The following is a 15606-nucleotide window of genomic DNA, read 5'->3' as shown; positions in this document are numbered from 1 at the left end:
AATGGCAAAGTGTACAATTTAAAACCCATCCAGTTACATTCTTGGAAACATTCTCCTTCATGTCAAACCAAGGAAAATATGTATTCCAAATACCAACAAGTAGCACAAGGAATTGCATCACTCTCCTAGGGCTCCAGGGCTGCAGTGTGGCCAAACAAAGGAGATGTGGGAAGGGCAGGAGGCAAAACTTCAGCTCTAATTGTTGCCTTGGAGAAGGTTTGAGGGTCCTTGGGTTCAAGCAGGAAAGGTTACAGCCCTGTACCAGAATTCTCCTCAGCTCCCAGCCTATCACCCATGAAGATGGCAAATGGATTTCCTACAAGACAGAGTCTTGCTCGAAGTGAAATCCAGTGCCAAGATTTCCCTGATTCTTACTGAATTCAAGGCTCATGCAGACCTGGCTCCATCTTTCCATCTGTGTGTCCACCAGTGTCCATCTCTCCACACAGCAGCACACAAGTGATCTGGTAACACAGACATGCAGTTCTGGATCAATATAGTCACATCTTCACACACTTTACATGTGTAAATAACCTGGTTTTAGACAGGGTTATGGAAATGACCCATGCATCTGTAAGAAGGTGGGGACTTCTTTTGGAGAAATAGATTTTTATTTTCATCTTTTCAAAGTGTGAACAAAGGTGTGCTAGGTTTAATTAATGTTCTTTTTTGGGTTTTGATTTGTTATTTTGTTTGGTTGTGAGTTTTTTTGTTCTTGTTGGGTTTTTTGTTGGATTTTTTATGGGGGGGTCATAATTTGCAATTTGAAGAATAGAGATCTTAAAAAAAAAAAAAAAAAATCAAATTCAACCTGTTCTTTAATCTGGCCTTCCTTTGAATCTTTCCTTTCTTTGTAGACATGTCCACTAGTCCTTAACCTGATTTATGTGATTGGTCAATTGTGAGTTAATGAAGGGGATAAAATGTTTTCTGGAATGCTGGGATAATCGACAAATAGCAATGACCAGTAACTGGACCACTGCCAAGACAGGAACTTAATCCCCCAAAGTCCAAGGGGTTTTGTGAAGTTGCACTGAAGTGGGAACTGAAAGAAACCAGTTACATCATTCCATTTGTTTCCTTAGACTGGGACAAATGCACTCACTCCAGAGAGCATATTTGAAGACTAATTATATAGGGGAAAAAAAAAATTAGGAAGGAATTTCTCTACTTCTAGGCGTATGTGATTTCAAGTGAGGTTCAAGGGGTTTAATCCTCTTATTTTCTGGCAAATTTTTACTGTTTGATGCATTCAGTGGGAGTGTTTCTTCCTGAGGTCACACACTCTCACCCTACCTCAGCTTTCCCTAACGATGCTGAGCAGCTCCCTCACCCTCTGTCAACCATTTTGCCTGAATTCTCAATGGAAACACAAGAGATGAATGGTTCAGATGCAAGGATTAAAGAGGTGTGTTTAAAATGTATGTATATCCTTCAAATATAAAATTTAAATTAGAACGCAGGGACACCCTTGCTTGCTCTGCCTTGGATTTTGTGGAAAGGCCAAAATTCATCACTGCTGGAGTCCCACCAAAGTGAAGCAGTTTTGTCAAGGATGAACTTGGGAATATTCATAGATTCATAGAATAGTTTGGGTTGGAAGGGACCTTAAAGATCATCTATTTCCATCCCCCTGTCACATCCAGGGACACTTTCCACTAGAGCAGGTTGCTCAAAGCTCCATCCTACTTGGCCTTGAACACTTCCAGCCAAAGCTTCTCACCCTGGATCTCTCTTTTTTTGAATGCACAACTCAAGGCACATGGGAGAGGATGGGAAGAGAGGATTTTCAGGTGGTTGGTACAGAGTCTCTGAATTTAAAAGTTGAAATTATGCACATGAAGCCCTGATCAATACTCGTGAATTCACCATCTAGACAGGGACTGAAGCTTAGCACCTCTAATACCTCTAAGAAGTGACTTAATCAAATCTCTACTGGAGGAAGAAGACAAGGAGTGACAGGGAGAGGAGAAGGGGCATTGTGAAATATCCTCTCTGCCTGCTGTGGGTATCACCAGCACTGAGCAGCTTTCCAGGAGGATAACCCAATCTTCCCTAGGCCTCTGGTTTTGAGGTGTTAGACCAGGTCCCCAGTGTGTTACACGATGTCAGTACAGAACTTTGCTGACTCAGTCCTGGTACTAAGATTAAACAACTCTTCTAGAAGGGGCTTTTGGGGATACTGCAGGATCACCCCTGTGATCTTATCTGCTCAGTAATGAGCATCAAACAAACTGAAATAACATAAACTCTTGTGGGTTTCCAAGCTAACACTCTCCCATGTATTTCTGTCCTGTTTAGGCTCATTTGTCCTTCAATGAGAGGTTAATTTTTACACCATTGTACGGATATTTTTCTGACAAAAGGTCCTGGAGAGTCAGTGTTGTACATGCAGGTGGTTTGTAAAGTCACTGGAGAGAGGGCTGAGGTTTATTTGCCTCATTTGCACCTTGGACAGTGGGTCCTGATGTCACTGCTACACCTAATTCATGTAATTGCTGGGCAAAAAATTGAACAGCTTAAAATGTCTGGGAAAGCCCAGGAGAAAGTTCAAATGGAGACATTGCTTTTCTTACAAGAACATTTGGGGTCTGTAATGATGTGAGCTTTGAAGGGAGCGAGAGATGGTATTTGTGGTAATGAGATTTCCAGAGCCAGAGGCCCATGGGGAATCATAAAGAGGAGACTAAGTGAGACATGAGCAGTGAGAAGAGATTAATTAGTGGTAAGAAACATCCTCCTGATACTCTTTAATAAGCCCAAACACTCCAATATGTGAGAACTGTGTTAATAACCCATGGAGAAGCACTGGATGGGGTCTATGGCCAAATGTAGGAGCTCTTGGGCAGCCTGCTGCTCCTCTCCATGGCATGAATATGAATTTGCAGCCTCTGACCCACTCTGAGCTGCCTGGGCACATCTCTGACAGAGTCAGGTTCCACTTCCACCTCATCCTGGATCCTTCACACTGATCTTTTTAGGCTCCAGGACTTGTTCTGAGCATCCTTTCAGCAATCATCCCTCTTCATCAGGAGTTCAGCAAGCTAATTGCTGTCCTCCTGTGAGCTGGCTGGATAACTGTCTTGGCCAGGCAGCTGCATCTCTCTTGTGTTTAGGGATTTGTTGATTAAAACGATTAGCTCATCCAGTTTGACCCTATCAGCTTCAGCTTCCTCTGCTGCTGATGAGAAGCACATGTTTATGGGCCTGGAGCATTTCATCATCAAGACAAGGGGCTGGAGAACAAGCAGGTGGGCTCTGGCAGTGTGAATTCCTTCTTGCTGTGGGTTTAGGACAGATCCATAGGGAGCAAGAGCAATCACCAGCACAGCAAACACTGCTGGTAGCCTGGGATCCCAGTTAAGACAAAACTCAGCAATCAGCTGGCTTCAGAAGACAGAGTCCTTCTAGAGAAAGATTCAAAAAGGTGATGCTGGTTGGGTGAGTACTGGAAATTTAAGGGAGATGAGGTGATATTTAGCTCTAATGTGTTTGTGGTAACAAAAAAATTACAGGCTCACAAGAGTTATGGTGCTAATGTCTCAGATAGACATAGAAATTCTCTTTGGGTTTGTGTGTAGTGTACTAAGGCCTTCTAATCTGTTGCATAAATTCAGGAGAGCTGCACATGTTCTGAGTTTCACAGGCTTCAGATGAGGGTTTTGTTACCAGTCAGCTTTCTAACTCCCTGAAGAAAGCTACATCAGATTACGTTACAGTCCAAGGTGCTAAATCTCATTCCCACATCTTTTTAGTGGGAAAAGGCTTGGAGGAAGGTCCAGGAAGGTTTCTTTATTCATTTGCCTTCAATCCTTCAATGCCATATTAAGGTAAAGACTTCTGAGGTGTAATCTGAAGTGGGTTTAAACCAGAATTGCTCTTGAAGACAATGAATTCTGGCCAGACAGCAGTGAACATCCACCATGGCTCAGTTTAAGGCCTGGTTCACCCATCTCAGGTCTCTTAAAGAACTTCCAATTAGAAATCTTCTGACTCAGCCTTTTCCAGTACTCTCTTGTCCATCCAGTTCTGAATCTTTCTGCTGTTCAGCAAATCCCATTCTTTCATTCATCCACGATTTTTCCATCTATCTTTTCTTCTGTAATTTTTGGATCTCCTGTGTCTGGAGTACAAATTACTGGAGCTGTAGTGCCTGAAGCTGAACAGAGTGCTCCCTAAATCTCCGCTGTGCCTTTCCCAATTAGAACCACAAACCAGAGCAGCCCAGCACTGACTCCAGTAACTCCAGTGTCTCTTGCTGACTGCCATCAGGGAAAGGGGAAGACCAGAAGACAGATGGAGAAAACCAGTATCAAATAAGACATTATGCTGAAAATACACTCCGACTTAAGCCACAAAATATAAGCAGATAACCTATAGAGTTATGGCCTTGTGGGCGTTAAGCCTCCCTTGAATTTTTGGAGAGGAAACTGTGTTTCACATTAACTCCTCAGGAGGGATAACAAAAGTGATTTAATCCCACATGCACAAAAGCTCACACCCAGGTGTTTACACATTGCCAGGGGTAAAGAACCTTCCAGATGCTCGGGATTGTTCCCTTCTCTAAGCACGGTGCAAACCAGACTGGTTTTGTTGCTTACTGGGCTATAACAGCACTGATTATTAGGTTTGTAACAAAATCTCAGGTAATGTAAATATTTAGAAACAGCAGTCCAGAGGGGTTAAACAAACACAGAGCATAATTCCTGCAGGATTTCCACTGTGTTGTTATTCAGCTTGGAAGTTTTAGAGATAGGAAAACCGAACTGGAAGGCTGGGCTGGTTGCTCCCAAAGGCTAAATGCCAGTACCTATGGGACCAGGTTGACAGGAAGGATTTAAGGACCAGAATTAGACCTTGCTCCTAAGTCCTAATTAAGCAGTTCCTAAAGATGGTAGTTCACAAATCCCAGCACCCTGAGCATGGTTCTCTCCAGTACCAGATACTCTAAAACAACCAACCAAAAGCAACCAAACAAAACCAGGAAAATGCTGAAGGGGAGAAATTTCATGTGGGACTAACAACTGGAAGGTTTTTCTTCAATGTAAGCACTGTATCAGATCAGTCATTCCTCTCCCTTCCCTCAAAAAATAATGGAGTTGGGGAATCTTTTCTGGAGCTTTCCTGCCCCAAATATTGACCTGCACATCTCTGTGTCTTCAATGCTCCCCCTTGTGCTGAAGAGCATCTGGGAAATGGGATCATTAGGGCTTCTGGTGTTTTAAGGGGTTTTCAAGCAAAGGGGATGGGGCTTTTGTGTGCTGGGGAGTGAAAAGTGAGGGGTAGAAGCTTTGTTTGTGCAACAGCCCATAGGAAGTGGATTTTTGCCTCCAGCACACTTTTCCCATTCATGTCCTGAAGAAAACCTAAAACCCAGCTCAGAGGGAGGGGAAGCAGCTTTCCACGGGCTCCCACACCATGGAGCCTATTTTGGATGGAAAAGCTTCAAGTTTCGGCTCCAGAAACATGCAAGCATCAGGGGACTGACCAAATTATAATTGAATCTCTTTGTGTAATTGGTCTCTTGGCCTTCCTAAGCTGAAGCAAGCTACATTTGATTTCTTTGGCATGGTCTTGCACGTGTACTGCCAACACATTGCCCTTGGTGCCCTGTGTAAGCCACTGGCCACTTCTGTGACCTCTTGTTCCTTCTATACATGGAATATATTTCAGTGATTTTATAACTCCTGAAAGAAAGTCTCTTTTATTCTAACCTGAACACTCTGTTTATTTCATTTTGGATCCTCTCCCTCGGGTCCAGAATACCCAATGTTTTATATTTTGGATGTACCAGACTGGCTGCTGCTCCAGGCTGTGACAGTGTCTGGTTCACATACTCCTCCCTTTAGATGTTAGGCTGCCCATCTGCTCACTTCTCTTGTCTAATTGAGTAGCAGAAGTATAAAAAAAAAATATTTCTTGTTGCTCAGTTCAGCTTGTATGGCCCATGTAAGTGAACAGGTTTTGAACCAAGAAAACTCAGTGTGGGTTGTTTCAGCACAGGTCTAAGGGCAATGTCTGAGGCACAGGACTACAGAGCTGAGGATCTCCTGGGCAGTACAGGAAACTGGCAGGAGAAAAGCCACATTTCCTGGAAACTGGTAAGCCAGAAGCCAACCTGCCTGCAGGAACATTTAGGAAGGAAGAATCTCCAGACTAAACATTTAAAAAATATGCTTTTCAACTTGCCATAATGCTGTCTCTCTCTCTCTCTCCTTTTTTTTTCTTTTTTTTTTTTTTTTTTTTTTTTTTTTAATTTTCCTTAGATGAATAACTTCTTTTGATTCTAAAGCACCTCTGAAATGGCAGTACACAAAACTTTCAAAAAGTTTTTCATTATCTTTAAATATCAGAATTGAAATAAACCATTTCCATATGCTTCAGATTAAAAATTTCAGTGGAACCAATCTGAAACTGGAGGGGGAGAGTTTGGCATGCAGAGTTTTACTTGTTCTTCTTATTTATTACAGGAGGGGGAAAATGAAAGCTCTGAAACTTCTCACAGGATGGGGAACAAGTTTCCTACTCACTTGCAGGGGCCAAGTTCTCCAGACAGAGCTGCTCTCACAGCAAACCTGCCCTGGTGAAGGTTTCTTTCCATCAACAGATGGAGAGGAAATAGACCCCTCTCAAATCTAAACTGAGCATAGAGGTTATAATGAAAATTGGGGGGTAGATTAACCCAAAGGGATTGATACATTCCCTCATTCTCAACTCAGTTTCCTTTTCTTTGTCCAAATTAACTTGTTTCTTTGTACATCTCCTGCTTAGTACTAAGTGTGTAAACTGTATCTCCTGTGATGGAAGACAAGGGTCTTCCAGTTATATTAAATTATAGCAGTTGACCCCAAACTTCTCCTGCTTTTTGCACTCTTTGGGTTGAATTTGACTTCTCCCTCTTTCCTTGGCCTTGGGCATTGATTCTTTTAACTTCACCCTGAAAAAGGCCTCTCAAATCCTGAAACAGCCTCATATGTCTCCCTTGTCTGCAGATTTTCCAGTTGAAGCATCACAGACCATGCCAAACTGGATATCTTTTAGAAAAACCTCCCAGAGGGAAAATTCAAGTGTTTCCCCCCCACTCCTCTTCACACCTTTTTTTCTTTGTGGTTTGAAGTCTGGGCTATATCATCTCTGCAGCCAGTAAATTATCCAGGTATTCAGCATAAATACATCCAGCAGCATGTAGATTCCTATTGGTTTCCTTGCCATCCTCTACAGCAGCAGTCAGGAGAAAACTGCTGCAAGATGGGCAGGAAAAAAGCAAGATGAGAAGTTCCAAGTTTCCAAATGCCTTGCTGGTCCTCTTCTGTGGTGCTGGGAGGTACTCAAGAAAGTACCAAGTATCCAAGTATCCAAGACTTTTGCTCACTATAAGCCCAAATGATGAGCTTCCAAAGGGTCCTGAGGTCTTGGAAGTGTGGACCAGACTGTCTGCCACCCTTGTAAGCTTTTACAAAACCAATATCATCCTCTCTTCAGGTATCACCAGAAAGGCATGAGGTTATGTCTTAATTTCTTGTCTCTCATTAACTTTCTTTTGCACTCAGATTCCTGCATACAGGTTTTTCTTATTGCCTGTCCTAAGCTTTTCCTAGGAAGAAAGTTGCCAGTCAGGAGCCAAGGAGACCTTGCCAAGACAGAGCATCACTCACTAGCCCAGAAACAGCAGCCAAGGCAAAATGGAGCCCAGGCTGCTTGCCTCTAGGTTTGTCACAACAGTAAAAAGAGGAAATTGCTCCAGGTAGCTCCAGGTACAGCTCCAGGCTGTGCTCCAAAAGTCATCTCATATGGGTTACTCTATGCCATGTGAAGATTCTGCTTGCAGAAATCCCTTCCATGGTTCACATCCACAATCCTGGGCACTGGAAGAGCTCAGGTTCCCATGGGAGTTCTGTGACCAGCCCAATTTAAAGCAGTTAATAATGTTCAATGACCAGGACAGGTCAAGTACAGCTCCAGTGAGGTCCTCCTACCAGTAGGAAAATATTTCTAAAGGTCTGTCTAAAGCCCAACTTACCTCTTCAGTTCTACATTTTCATCCCTGCAATGAGGGAATTTTTCCAGGCAACATTGCAAGGATGATCTGAAAGGGACAGGGAAGTATGAAGGGCTAAAAGGAGGTGAGGGACAGAGAGAGGTGGCAGCACAGGACTGGTCTGGATCAGAAATACAAGAAAATGTGGAATGGCAATGACTGGGTATCTTAAAATAATCTCTCAGGCAAGAATAATATCCAGGTTTTTCAAACAATCTCCATTCAGAAATAAGAAATATAGAGTTTTGAAATCAACCTGTCTCCACGTCATTGAAGCTTAAAATAATAGCCTGTAACCCCAAGTGAGGAAGCAATTGCTAATAGTAAATGTAATATGGAAAACAAGTTTTAAAAAAAATAATCCGAATTTCTCTCTCCTTTTCTCACAAAGAGTTCCCTGAACTTTGTGTACGTGTTTGCTATTCATAAACCTTAGTTAAATATTTTGAGTAATAACTTTCAGACAGTGGGATGCCTGTGAATTGCTCTCTTAGATGAGTCTATATCATTTCCCAGTAAGAGCTGACCACACTGCCATTTCCAGTGCCAGAGTGGGCAGCTAAATCTTCCCTGGTACCTGTATGACCTGTGCTACAGCATGAGGTGTGCTAAAGGCTGAATGAAATTATTCCCTTATCAGAAAAACGAGTGGTTAAGGAGATGCAAACTTTTTAAGAAATCCCCAGTGGCCACCCTGTGTGTTTGTGAACATGTTATTTAATTATTTGATGCTCTCTGGGTTGCTATGGGGATGTGATGAACTTGGAGAGGCCCCACAAACTGAGTCCCTTCCACTTGGGAAGGAGATGTCTTTGTTCCCCAGCATTTCACTGCAATTTCACTGCAATTACTGAAATGCCAGCAGGGCAGTGATATCATACAAATACATGACAGCTCACACTTCTCTCATATTAGGAGAGAGGGCTGGAACATGCAAGTACAGGAGTCTGTTTGTAATGAAACTGCTGTTATGGGACCCTTGTGTGCTTGCAGTCTCACTTCATTGAGTTAAGAGTACTCACTTTTCTTAATGCTTGCTTAATGTGTTTACTTAAATACATTTAATAGCCTATATAGTCCATTTCCATTTACTGCTGGAGGTTTTTGGTTTTTTTTTTGAGTGTCATAGTGACAAGGCTGCATTGGATAGCCATGAAAAGCACCAGTAACAAAAACGGATTGAAAGGGCTGAGGAACACATGTGCAGGGTATAAGAGGGTGACCTTCAGTTGTGTGATGAAAGGAAGTAAATGAGGAAAACTGGGGGGGCATATTAAAATAGAGCAATCAGCCAGGAAAGTAACAAATTAGTCTGTGTATCCAAAGGGAAAGAGGGAAAAAGGGCAGTTTCTTTTTTCAGATGTTGCTCATTGTAGAAGCAATAGATGCCCAGTTTGGGGAAAAAAAAAAGTAATAATAGTACAAGATACTGCTCTCTCTGCTCCCTGTTTACCATCTGACCTCACACTCTGGCATTTCTGGCTGCAAAACCACTCAGCTTCAAGGAAAAGACTGGACTGTATTCAAGAAAACCCTGTGACCTGGTGGTTGGGACACTCTCAGTGTGAAGGAAAAGGTTCAGTGCCCCTTGGTCTCAGTGAAAGCCTCTTCCTTCCTAGAAGAATGCAGCAGCACACAGGCAGCAGCCACTACCAGAAGAGATGCTGAACATCCTGACCACATTCTGGGACCTTCTCTGGGTTGCTTTAGTATATCTGTCATCCCTACACAGTCTCTGGGAGACTTTGGGTTGATGTTTGTGGTTGACTGGCTGAGACTGCAGTGAAGCTCCAGGTGGGAGATCCCCAGCTGGTTTGATGATGAGAGGCTCTTGTGACCATGTTTGAGGGCTACAGGCAACCAGCTTGAGAAATTTCATGCCAAGTCCTACAGTTATTCTCATTTCTGGGTCCCTCCTCAGTGTCCTGGGTTGAACTCCTTGAAGCAGAGGCTCTGAGTAATTGGGAATCCACCCTTAAACTGCAGGGCTGGCAAGGAGTTTCTACACTCTTTTCTGTGTTTGGGTACCAGGAGTCTTCTTATTCCTGCTAAAGACTTCTATATGCTAGGAAAGCAGTTCCTGGTGGCAGGGGACACAATAATCTCTTCAGAAAGGTCCCAGCTGCCTTTCCCTGCTCAGTGTCACTCATCCAGCGAGGCCCAGGGAGCCAGTGCTCATGCATGCAAAATCTCTCTTTTTTAATTTTCTGTTTCTGTAACATGACCTGTTACTACACTACATCTTCATGAGGCAGAGCTGTCTGGAGAACATCTGTTCCAGTCCCAGCTGTTCGGGTACTTCCTCTGTCTGATGGTTCAGCCCTAATATGTGCAAATCACTGACAGTATTACATCCCCCAGTTCCTCCTGCAAATCCTATTTTCTCTGTTCTCACAGGGAGAGGAGGGAGAAAGGGGGGGAAAAAACCCAACAAACAGATACTTTGTATGGTTAAATATGGGCTAGATGCCTTATTCTCACCAAATTGCACCAGTAGGGTCACTGTGTGTGGACTGACTCATACCAGACAGTAAAAAACACCCCAGTGTTTATTCCCCTTGGATTCTATATAATTAAAGCTGCCCACCTGCTCCTGAATTTTGCTGTCATTTTTTGATGCTCTGGGCAATGTGATACTCAGTTATTATCATAAACTATGTTAAGCTCTACCCACTACGGGGTTTATGACAACAATCCTTGAGAAAATTGTAATCCTCTGTGCTCAAGTATATCTCCTTGTTATAATGCTTATGATTCTTGGCTTGAGACAGTGGCAGATGATGGCCATGAAAGACTTCCAAATATGAGTCCTAGCAACTTGCTGTCTCCCTATCTTGCCTGCATTACATAGGTTAAATGAAGCCATTTCCAGCTCACTATCACTTTGATAGTCTTGGAAGCAATAAAATAAGTTTCCTTATCACCCAGTATGGATACTAAAGCAACCATCATAAAATGCTTGCTGTATCTTCATGACTGAAAACAGCATAAGACATTTTGTCTCTGTAAACAGTCTTCATTGGTTTCTGCAAAATTAAAAATCATTAGGAATTTATTGTTTTAATTAAAATTTTTAAATGGTACAAACACTGAAGGCTTTTGAAAAAACAAACAAACAAACAAAAAAACTGACTCCTTTTTTCGATTCTGAATAACCAGACATCCAAAATTTAACACTAGATGGTTAGAAAAAATCCACATCTGATACAGTTTTCCATGTACTTGTGCCTCCAGCTACAATCTCAACAACAAAAAACCATCAAGATTAACAATCCAAACATGTTTCCTAACAGTCTGGTCACTTGTAATTGTTGGAAGCAGCCACTTCTCTTCCCTGCCAAAATATTGTCTATCATTTGTTGCCTGATACTCCTGGAGGGACTTATCAGCATTTATTAAATAATTTGAATCTGCTTCATAAAGTTTCCATTTAATGCTGGTTGAAATGTGAGTTATTTATCATGATCTTTTCCTCTGGGTTTCTGAGGGACTCCACATGGTCTTTGAGAAAATCTTTTGAAAGCTGGATGTGCATGAGCTGGAACCACACACAGCTGACTTTCTGTAGGAGCTGTAAGACAGAGGTTTGATGCTGAGAAATCTTGCACAGGTCCTGCAGGATGGTGCAAAGAAAGTTTCCCATTGCATTTCTCTTGCACATACTTACCCAGAGAAAAAAAAAAAAAAAAAAAAAAAAGGGAAAAAACCCCAAAGAGAGTCATTGCTAAGTGTTGATGGAAGCAACTGTCAGAAAGCTGCTCACTTTTTAAGAGAAATTATCTATTCTCCTAACAAGTCCAGCATAAGACTCCCAGACACTTCCACAAGGCCAAGTTCAATCCAGACTACTCTGATGGCCTCACCATGTGGCTGGGAAAACACCTTCACCCTTTAGACCTTTCTCTTTTCAGAGAAACAAGGGTAAGTCAATGTGATAACAAATCATCTGTACCTTGCACTAACTGAGAAATTGTGCTCAGCCACCCCAGTAGCTTCCAATGTCTTCACTCTGTCACCAATCCAGATGTTATTTGGGAAATACTTGATCTTGGTCTTGGTTTGCTACCCCTGATGCTCTGGAAGGCAGAAGATGTCTTGTGATTTTCCCGTGTCAAAGCACCACTGCTGATATAATGAGAAAGGTGATGGCTTTGGACAGTCATTAATTTGGTGCATGGATCCAAGTCACAATCTCTGCTCTCTCTGCTGTAAAAAACATTTGAATCCATCTATATTTCAATGTCTATTTTATACACTGAGAGTAATTATTGCTATAATTCACAGACATATAGTGAGAATCATAGAATCACAAAATCATATGGGTTGAAAGGGACCTTAAAGACCATCCAACTCCTACCCTCCTGCCATGGGCAGGGACACTTCCTGCTAGACCAGGTTGCTCCAAGCTTTATCCAACCTGGCCTTGAACACTTCCAGGAATGGGGCAGCCACAGCTTCCCTGGGCAACCTGGACCAGTGTCTTCCACCCTCACAGGGAAGAATTTCTTCCTGATATCTAATCTACATCTCCTGAAGCATTCCCCAGTATCTAATCATGTCATCCCTGGAGCCTTCTCTTCTCCAGGCTGAGCAACCCCCACTGTCTCACAGGAGAGATGTACCGAGTTTACAAGTAGGTTATTTTTAAATGCCACTTAGAGCTTGTTTTGCCTGTGTTATGCTCTGCCTTTTGGTTTGTAGGTGCCTGTTCTGGCAAAGAAGGTAGATCAGGTTAAACACTGCAGGGACTTGGACGTTAAAGTACAAGGGTCTGTTTGCACAGAGGCCCCAGCAGAGAAGTCAAGGAACCAAAAAGCAAATGCAAGCAGTGCTGGGCTGACTTTATGGCCCCTTACAAATCTTCTCTGGCATATGGGAGTCTTAGGTCTTCACACACCAAAATGAGAACAGTGTTTTATCACTTCTCTCTCATAATAGAGTTGAACTTGTCCTTACAGGCAGCCTCTATTTGCACACACATTGCAGATAAACATCAAAATGCACCTCTTCTGATGTCAAGCAGGAGAGCTCTTTGCTCTTATTGAACCATGACAGAGGGCAGCTTGTGGTGCTGGGGCCAGCAAAAGGTGATGAAAACATTGGCTTGTACCAGCGGGCAATCCCATCCTGCAGACCTCCTTCCTCTGACTCCCTCATTTTATTTTTTATTCCTATGAGCAGGGAGCATTCAGAACACCAGCCTCCCAGGCTCAGAGGGATGCTGCATAGACACAGCAGCATAAGAAAAGTCCCAATTTTTTGCTGAGGTATCTACCGGATTTGGGCAAATTCAATTTATATGGACACTTCACCAATTTGCTGCATATTTTTGTAATTTTCCAGCTTTGTATTTCAGTGCCAGAGTCAGATTCATCCTTTTGTTTCATGGTGCCTGGATGACAAATTGAGCTTATCATCTCATTGGCTTCAGGGGAACAGTGAACACCATCAGGGATCTCTCTCTCCCCCCAGAAACCAAAACCCCTTTGGGAAGCGCTGGTTCCTCTTTCATATTTCAGGAAGCCCAGGATTACTCTGTGCCTAACCTTGCTACCTTGCTTAAGAAGCATGAATCCAGGCCTTAAAATACAACTTTATTTCTCTTAAAATCCAGACAAGGGAAGAACATGCTGAGTTAAAGGCCTTCTCCAGTGATGTGTTCGAATGAAATTGTCTGTTATAGCAGGAATGGAGTGCTCTGAGGAGAGCATCCCACAGTAGCCCCTGGTGCCTCCAGTGTTCCAAACCAGATGGTCCAGCCAAAGAAAACCTTGGCTTTACCTTGGAAAGGTTCTGAGATATGTCACCTCTCCCCCTCTTTTTTAATTGCTCCTCCTTATTGTTCATGACACTTCTTTTCCCATTCGCCTCCTGTTTCAGGCAGCACCAGTGAAGCATTAATACTCTCAATTTTCCTTATTAATGGCATTAACTCAGCCAAATTGGCCTGAAAATCTTACCCAGGTCCCCAGCAAGATTTTGGATCCCAGCTCCCACTGCTTTCAGGATCTGGGCCTCCATCCTTATCTCTCAGATTACATCATGAGCATTAAAACCCTTCACTATTTTCAACCCGATAATAAAGCACGGGGGGAAAGGCGGCTGCGAGCTTCATGAATATTTATTTTTTCAACAGTGAGGGAGCAAGTTTACCTAACAGCTTTGCTAACTGATTGTCTGCAGAAGAAGGAAGTTATGGCCGTGTTAAGGCAAGCAGTAGTAGTTTATTGTTTTAGTAGACACTTCTTTTTCCTTCCTTTTGAATAAACACACCGCAGGGGCTGGGGGGGGACGTGTGCCAAGAGCATTACTGAGTGCAGCAACAGCCCAACAAAGCACAATCCTCATCATAACAGAGAGAGCAAGGATTGTTACAAATGTTCCCTTTAGTATGGAAATGAGCCAGGGGTAATAAAACCACCATAAAAATGTCAAAATGACTGATTGCCGTGAAGCCCTGGCCTCTTTATAACCCAAACTTGCGAGGAACTTAAAAAAATACCTGTGTGAAGAGAAATGCCATTTTTACTTAACTTTATTATTCGACTTCTCCTCACTTGGCTGCACAGTGCAGAAGAGAACAACTTCAGAAGGGCAGCAGTAAAGAGCTGATTGATATTAGATGGCATGTGAGCATGATGGGGGACTCTGGATGGAAGCAGGGCATGAACATCAACACTGCTACTGCCTCTTTATGGCAATATCGGGCATATTTAGGTACTAATTGTTTGAACAGCAGCAATAAAACATAATGCTTTAATGACATACAAATGAAGAGCTGTGTAACTCGTGTAATTCCATCAGAAAACACTCAGGAACAGCAGCTTGACTCTTTAATTACTCAGATCAAAGAACAAAAAAAGGAATTTTGAAATCTGGCTCAAAGTGTTATTTATTACTCCTCTCACTAAAGCATAGATCAGCTCTGGTAGAAATAGAAAAAGAAGTAGAAAATAGAAGAAAAAAGAATTAATATTCATTGCTTTGCTGATGACCATATATATTGTGGGGTATGTTAAATCTTAATTAGGACAGCCTGGCAGCAGGGAAAAGAGAAGAAAAATGAAAGAAAAACTGTAAAAAGTAAAATAAGGACAAATAACCCATGTACTGATCTCAGACACCTGAAGCTGGTGAGGTCCCTGGGCTAAACCCAAAATGTAAACTGGGCCAGCTTTTCCTTTCAGACTCCAGTCCACACATTGGCAACATGTATATACTACTTGAAATATCAATATATTAAATATCAGCCATTACTTCCACAATCATGCACGGGTTTTGGTGATGGTTTTGGAGCGTTGGTTCTTCTGCACTGTAGCAGACTTGTGAGGCTGGTGAGACACTGGCCCAGGTTTCCCTGGGAAGTTATGGATGTGGATCTTTAAAGGTCCCTTCCAGCCCAAACCATTCTAGGATGCGATGATGATGGCTCCTTGCAGATGCAGGAAATGTTGATGCTCAGCTCTAGGTCTATCTAAACAACAGCATTACTGTAGTAGTGAACTGGAAAGGGCTGAGATCACATCCTCACTGCCTGGAGGCAACTGGGACTGGGGTACAGCCTGAGC

Source organism: Heliangelus exortis, chromosome 10 (genome assembly GCF_036169615.1).
Source record: "Heliangelus exortis chromosome 10, bHelExo1.hap1, whole genome shotgun sequence".
NCBI lineage: Eukaryota > Metazoa > Chordata > Aves > Apodiformes > Trochilidae > Heliangelus > Heliangelus exortis.
The sequence above is the reverse complement of the archived record's forward strand: the minus strand, read 5'-3'. Positions refer to the sequence as shown.